Genomic DNA, 8,198 nt, shown 5'->3' with positions numbered 1-8,198 from the left:
AAGTATCTAAACGGATGAAAGCCGTGTACCGACGTGTGAACAAATCCAAATTTTTAGCCGCTTCTCTTGTCCACCGAGTCAAAAGTCGTGATTTGGTGCTTGTCCGCATTTTTATGGACCAGGCGCTTTAGCTGCACAAATGCCTACGCCTATAACGATACCAGTAGCGATGAATTTGATGTTTTGCCTCGCGACAAGGCCTCAGATGTTGGTCGGTCATACAAATCGGCTAACCATGCTAGAATAATGTGGCAGGGCATGCCGAGCATTGGGTGGATAGTAGATGCTATCGGCAGGACTTGCATGTGCCCAATTTGGTAGAAGTATGGAATCTGTTTCCATGCTATCATTCCAGCCAAGTTTATGGAGCTGCCGTGTCCCGGTATGCCTAAGCCAAATCCAAGATTCGGTTCCCCGGCATCGAACAGAAGGGGGGTGCGTTTTCGGCAGGCCGGCGAGAGACAGGGTCAGAAGGCAGCCGAGATCGAGCCCGGCGCGATTGTATTTGGATAGCTGACACTACAAGACCATCGAGAGATACATCTCAACGCGGTAGCGACTATCGCTGTCGGTGAAGATTCAAATTACACAGATATAAATGTCACGGGGGCGTCTCTTCTTGATCGAGATCACGTTGATCGCGTGGGTGTAATGGATGAAGATGCGCATCAAGCTGTCTGGAATAAACCTGACCTTTCAGAGGAAAATTTGGAGGAAGTTCTTCCCGATAACATTGCTATACAGCGACCTGGAGACCTGGTCCAGGCTGGTGAACAAGCAGGTGCAGATATCGTGGATAAATTTGCTCTAGCTGTCGACCAACCAGATCAGGGTTCTAGCTAAGCTCCATATATGGAGCAGGTCGCTGCAAATTCCGAAGGACATCAACTGCGAGAAGATGTAGACGTTACGACCACTCACACAGCTATTTTTAGAGATTATTTAGCTACTTAAAACCATGCATGACCGCATGTAGCGGCCACCTTGGTAAGCAATGTGTGAGCATTCCAAGCAACCGTGTTTAGTATTTTTGCTCGTTATGTTAGCTACTACGTAGCACTTTAGTACTATTTAGCGCACGAGCTGCAACGCATTCGTCGAGCTCACCGAAGAAGCCGTGGAGCTGGTATCGTGTCGGCATCATCGCTTCTACCAGCCCGTGGTTAATGTCGATTATCGACAACACGTTCCAGGTCGAGCTCCAGATCCTCGGCGACTGCAGCTTCATCTTCGACAAGATCTCCGACCCCCAGCTCATCTTCGAAAGCTTCGACTTCAGTGTTGTTTAGCCAAGGTGTCGCAAATGTCGTACTTTCGCTTGGGCCCTTATCACCCATGTTCGAGTAAATGAACACTAGCATTAGCACAGTCTTTAAACTGAGTCGATTTCGTCCCTTCGAGTGGATGTAGTCGTGTGTGCTCCACGAGCGCTCCGCAGCTGCTGACGAGATTGAGATGGCGAACACCTTGTGTGGTATCTTGGCCAACTTCGGAAACATCTTGGTATGGGTGCCCCACCAGCTAATCGGGGAGTATCGGGTCTGTTTCTCAAGTTCTTACAGGAGCCACGACTCTTTTATAGTGACAAAGTGCCCAATCTCGTCTTGCAGGAGAGCGAGTTCCCTATCGTCGAGCATGTAGCGCGTCGCCATAACATCCAGCTGGTCCAGTGTATCGTCGAATTCGTTTTCAACGAAAAGCGACGTACTCTGCGTGTGATTTAGGAGAAATGCCACCCCCATGGTATCCGTGTAAATGAAGTTCCATCAATATTGTATGTGTGTCAGTATTTCAGTTTGGACGGTGTCGGGTACACCACGGATTCTAACAACGCCGGTGTATATCGGATCTCGGATCAACTTTTCGAATGCCGCGTAGATTACTGAGAGTGAGCAATTGTCACTTTTGAAGACTGCAATGCACCCAACAATTGGAGCGGCAAGCTTGGTACGCAGCTTCAGTTTCTTAATCGTTCTTCACATAGTCACTTGCACTCAGGAGTCGACGCTTAGATTTTTTTGTCTTTCCTTGGAAGCGTTTCATAAAGCCGATGTCAGCGAAAACTGCTTTGACGATCTTCCTGTTGTGATCAAGATTCACCATACATGCGTTGCACGAGTACCAGCGCGTGACAACATGCGTCGTTAAGGATCACCGGTAGCTAGTGTTGTTGTGCTGCGAGAACGTTACTTGTGTCTTGCGAAAACGCTTAAGCAAGGCACGTCGTTTCTTGACGAACTTTGTCAGTGATCTGGCTTTACCAAGCACAGACTTGATGAGCTGGAAATTTATCACATCTTTCAGCAGCAAAATCCCGACATGAGCTCCACATCCACTGCAAAGTAACTCGGGTCGCTTTGCCTCCAAAATGTCCATGGCGGCCCTCATCGCATTCGGGTTGTCCGTAGTGACGGCTACAATTTTCCTCTAACCAAAAAAACTTTCAGCCTCGTCAATCACGTCCAAAATCAGCTCGGCGATAAACTCTGCCGTTTCTTCGTCTTCGCCGATTTCCACTGTCTTAAACAGCAGATGGCGCGACTTATCTCCTTTTAAAATAAAGTCTACAATGTGTGCACCAGCAATATTGGTCCAACCATCCGTTTCCATAACGATAATCTCCTTGTTTTTTTCAAACTACTAGAACTTCGTCGTTTTCGTCAGCCTGTATTCGCTTGAGCCATGCCTCTGAAAGCGATGCACGAGTCGGTAGCTCGAGATGATCCGGTCTACCTTGCAACAGAGCCCTTTGAAACGCAGGATCGTCAATTAGACGGAATGGGATGCTCGCTGAGTAGAACGTTACTGCGTGCTCCGTTAAAATGTCTCGCTGTCAAGTTCTGGAGGTGCAGCATCGTATTCCAACGCATTGTCAAGATCCTCGTCATCGAAGCTTCCTTGTCGAGCTCTTTTTCAGAGCGTTTTGCGTGCTTTCCGAGCGGCTTCTGCCTTCCGATGCTCCAGGTCCCGGAAGCGGCACCACTTCGTCCTCTCCTCCTCCGAATCCTGGGACAGACGATAATGTGGCTCAGCAGCGCAAGCTCGGGCTGTACATTCAGAATCTCCATTTGGCAGTGACAGCATTCAGCATCGGGATACTGTTTATGTGCCCCTTGGGAACGGTCACTCGGACCTCACTCCACAAGCAGTGTGGGCGCCTTGGCGTGGTTTAATTAATCATAATCGCAAGTGGACTGCCGTTAGCACCGCACATCCGTACATATACTCACCGTACTGTTGTCACGCTCAGGTGCGACGCTGTCCTTGGTCTTGTTGAGCGCGTCTAAGTTGAAGTGAGTGCGGGGTTGAAGTGAGTGCGGGCATCGACACAGCCTAAAATTTGGAATATCTTCTGCCAGAAATTCAGAATTTTAGTTACCATGCAAAACTCAGATGCACTTTTGACGCACGTTTAAATTATACCTCACAGTGTATTACTTTACGATTGTGCACGAAACGCCTGCACTTCACTTTTCAACCCTATTTTCACGCTCGTTGTAAAGTGAGTTTAATCCGTACAAGACGTAGGCCATTTTATCCTGGTTGGAGTATAACGCACAATGAAAGAAGCTGTCCATGGCATGCGAAGGGCAACACAAAGGACGTCAAGACGTCCGGCACTCTGTTTATCGCCACGTACGCTCATACGCAGAAGACGGAGCTGAAGGTGACGCCCGACCTGAAGACCAACGCCATCGAACTGCTTTTAAATAAGCCAACCCCTGGCCGAAAGTTGCGGCTCGATTTTGAAAGGTGTTGCACGAATTCGCTGCAGCCGCAGCAAGCACCAGTCGACGCGATGCAAGCTTTGATTTTAGTCACATGTCGATATCGATGGCGTGCGGTCGCCTTCTTGTGTGGGCTGCATGTGTAACAACGCACCAACGTCACAGCCAGCGATGGCCATGACGTTGGTACCAATGCGTCCTACTTTCTTCTATTTTCTTCCTACTTGTCTTTGATGACTGCCAAATGTCTTCTTCAGCTGCCAATGAGCAGTCAGGCAGACACACGCCTGACCGGAAGACAATCACCATGTTTTGACGAGTATTGCCAAATATGGAACTTCAATGACAATCATTTTTTTTCATTTGAATTCACGATGGAGATTCTGACCCGGTTCAAATGAGCCGCGGTTCACTACTACGCTACGCTACTCAAGGACTACTTAGAATCGAATAAAGTGCAATGCATATACTTACATAGGATACCAAGGGAATGCTAACAAGCACTTCCGCGTAGCCGACAAACAACTAACCATTTCAATCTCACTTTCCAATTTACTTTCTTCGAGGCACATCAGTAGCCTCCTACGCCTTACCTTCGAGTCCCCATCGTTGGACTCTCGCCGCCCTCTTCCGCTTCGCTCCTCGCCACGCGACTCGTTCCTCGTCGCTGTTCCTCTGCGCCGTGCTATCACCAGTCGTCACATCTGGTAGCACTTGCTGTTTTTCGTTCGGGAGGGGTTCTTCATTCTCTATTCGCTACGCGACACGTGGAAAGCCGCTCGTTGAGCGTGTGCCGTCGTTGTTCGCCTCGTCATTCGTCGGATTTCTTCGATGCGACCGCATTTCATACGGCTTGCCGTTTGGAAGTTTTGCGTGTGTACTGCACTAAGCGTCTGGTTAATAAGAATCGGATCAAGTTAGTACCCGTACCTAACGTCGCATCCCTTATCAACGTTATCGTTGATTGCGCGTGTACTGTGAGTGTCTGGTCTATAAGAACCGGATCAATGCAGTATCTGCACCCCTCGTCGCTGTCCACCTGTACCCGACTTCCTTTTTCGGCACTTCATCGCGGAATTTTTCAACAATCAACCATGACTTCCTCAAATCCTCAAGGATGGTCTACTGACGCTATCACGCAGAAACTAATCAAAATGGTTGACAAGCAGCAACAACTGTTTGAAGCCATGAGTAAGCGTGAAGTGAAAGGGGAAAGGTATCCATCTGCCTGAATTTCATGGCAAGATGGGAGACACTGTTAATTTGTACTTTGAGTAACTTGCTCAATACTTTGATGCCAAGAACATCGATAGGCAAAACGACAACCAAAGCTCTCGAATTTTGGCCATTATTACTGCGAAGTTTAAAGGAATGCTGCCGCTTGGTACAAGCGGAGCAAGCGTGATATCAAGGACATGCAGGACCTTATGGCCAGGTTGACCGATGAATTTGTGCCTCCGGATTTGCAAGAGCGTTTGCGTGATCAATTGTACGCGCTCAAGCACAAAAATTGCTCTAGCTTGAAAAGATTACATCTCTCGCTTCCGTGAAGCCATCATGCAAGTGACCGGCATGAGTGAGCTGGGCAAGATAGTACTAGAAACCGCCGTTCTGCTTTTTCCTCGTCGTCTAACAAGCGATGTCGTTACTGCAAGAAGTCTGGTCATGTCATTGAGCAGTGCTTCAAGTTGAAGAACAAGGAGAAGTATGCTCGAAAGAACCGTCACGAGCAATCTGCCGCGAACTTTAATTATTCTGCTTCTACCACTGTTGCTGCTGCTGCCGAACGAGCGTCTATGGCCCGTTCCGATGACGCGGTTGAGGTTGTTGAAGTGGAAGAGATTTTCACGTCCACCTTGTCGTCCATGCATCGTGAGAACAAGCTCATTCGTAAACAAGGGACTTGTGATGGCAAACCTGTCGTCATCATGTTCGACAGTGGTGCTATATGCAATGTTGTTCGCCCAGGGTTAGTCGCTGACACCGCTACGTCTGGTGTCTCACAAGTCACTCGATTCGATGGAACTTCTTTGAAAGCGCGTTCTGTGAAGAGAGGTCAAGCGACTATTGAATTTGGTCGCTACCGTTTCCGCAAACTTCAAGTCATGGAATGGTCGCTTGGATCTGCTCATGATGTCATCCGCAACAACCATTTGTCGAACAAAATGGTTTACTTTTCCGCAAGTATCAGACGATGATGCGCTTGTGTGTTCCGTTTTACTCGGGACAATCATCTTCGAACTTCCATCATCTCTTGCTTCCATGACTCCAATATTGCTGCTCATCCTGGAGCTCATCGAACCTACCTTCGCATTTCGCAATGGTTTTATTGGCCCACCTCGGACAAAGACGTTCGCGATTATGTGCAAAGTTGTGAAACTTGCACTCGCTGGAAACACAGCAATGCTCGCAAGAATGGCAGGATGATTTTCATTCCGATTCCTGAGGAATGCTGGTCTGTCGTCTCAAAGGACTTTATCACTGGATTACCTGATTCCAATGGTTTTGATGCGATCGTGACTGTTGTCGACAAGCTGCCCAAGCGCCCGAAGTATCGTGCGTGCAACCGGACTGATGATGCACAAAAGACTGCGTATCACGTCTTTGATAGCGTTGTTCGCCATCACGGTTTACCGTCGATCATCATCAGCGATCGAGATTCGAGATTCAAGTTTGTCTCCAAGTTCTGGTCATCCTTGGCTAAGCTAATGGGAATTTGGCTGCACATGACAACTTCCTATCGTGCCCAAGCCGAGGGACAAACCGAACGTCAGAATCTGATTCTGGAAGACGCTCTACGCTGCATGATATCGTACCACGGACGTGATTGGTCGGATAATCTCGGAGCAATTGAGTATGCTCATGCTACTCTCGTCAGCGCATCTACCGGTATGTCGCCCTTTGAAGTTGATACTGGACGCAAAGAACGGAATCCGTTGAATCCTTTAAGCAATCCCAGTACCATGACTCAAATTCAGCGTGGAATTGTTGAATATGCGAAACAGTTCCAAGACAAACGCCAAGAGATCATTGATTTGGCAAAGAAGCATCATCGTCAAGCCCAAGAACGTCAGAAAAAGTACTTTGACAAGAAGCGATCATCGATTACGTTCAAGGAAGGAGATTTAGTCATGCTGGATACACGTCACATTCCTTCCGCCCATGATACTCAAGACATTGATGGGAAACGAGCTAAGCTCGCTGCTCGCAAGATTGGACCATTCGAGATTGTGAAAATGATCAACCCGGATGTGGCCAAGCTGAATCTTCCGCGAGGCATGAATCGTCTGAACTCCACGTTCAATGTGGACGTGTTGAGTCATTACGCTGAAAACCCGTCGCGTTTTAGGACTCGTCCTATCCCAAAGGCCTCAAGACGGATTATTGACGACGACACTGGTGCAACGATGCACATCGTCGAGAAGATTCTTCGCAAGCGTCAATTCAATCGCAAACCTGAATGGCTTGTGAAATTGCACGGATTGCCAGATCACGAAGCAACCTGGGAGCGCGAAAACGACATCCGCCATGTGTCGCATTGGGAGGTTCTCGTTTCCGACTTTAACAAGCGTCAACAAGAAGTCAAGTCCAGGAGGATGTAACGACGCACCATTGTAGCAGCCAGCGATGGCCATGACGTTGGTACCAATGCGTCTTACTTTCTTCTATTTTCTTCCTACTTGTCTTTGCTGACTGCTAAATGTCTTCTTAAGTTGCCAATCAGCGGCCAGGCAGACACAAGTCTGACCGGAAGACAATCACCATGTTTGGACGAGTATTGCCAAATATGGAACTTCAATGACACTCATTCTTTTTTCATTTGAATTCACGATGGAGATTCTGACCCGGTTCAAATGAGCCGCGGTTCACTACTACGCTACGCTACTCAAGGACTACTTAGAATCGAATAAAGTGCAATGCATATACTTACATAGGATACCAAGGGAATGCTAACAAGCACTTCCGCGTAGCCGACAAACAACTAACCATTTCAATCTCACTTTCCAATTTACTTTCTTCGAGGCACATCAGTAGCCTCCTACGCCTTACCTTCGAGTCCCCATCGTTGGACTCTCGTCGCCCTCCTCCGCTTCGCTCCTCGCCACGCGACTCGCTCCTCGTCGTTGTTCCTCTGCGTCGTGCTCTCACCAGTCGTCACAACATGTCCTTCTTTTCGGATGGAAGGTTGGGTTGCTTACCCATTATATTTGGTCGCCACGCCCGGTGCTGTTGATGGTAGCAGGGGTGGCAACGGCGGTGGTCTGTACTTCGGTGACCTTGGCGTGGACTCGGTCAAGATGCACGAGATGGTCGAGTACTTCACATCGATCCCCGGTACGATGGAGATGTACGCTGCAGATACCGGAGGTTTCCAGCGACTTCGTGTGCCACTCGACTTTGAACTACATTCCCATCGCCACTGGATTCTTGGACCAGCTGAAGGAGACAGCAGCTCACGTACTTGCGCAA

The sequence above is a fragment of the Phytophthora infestans genome, genomic scaffold, assembly GCF_000142945.1.
Source record: "Phytophthora infestans T30-4 supercont1.3 genomic scaffold, whole genome shotgun sequence".
Taxonomy (NCBI): domain Eukaryota; phylum Oomycota; class Peronosporomycetes; order Peronosporales; family Peronosporaceae; genus Phytophthora; species Phytophthora infestans.
This window is presented reverse-complemented; position numbering follows the sequence as displayed.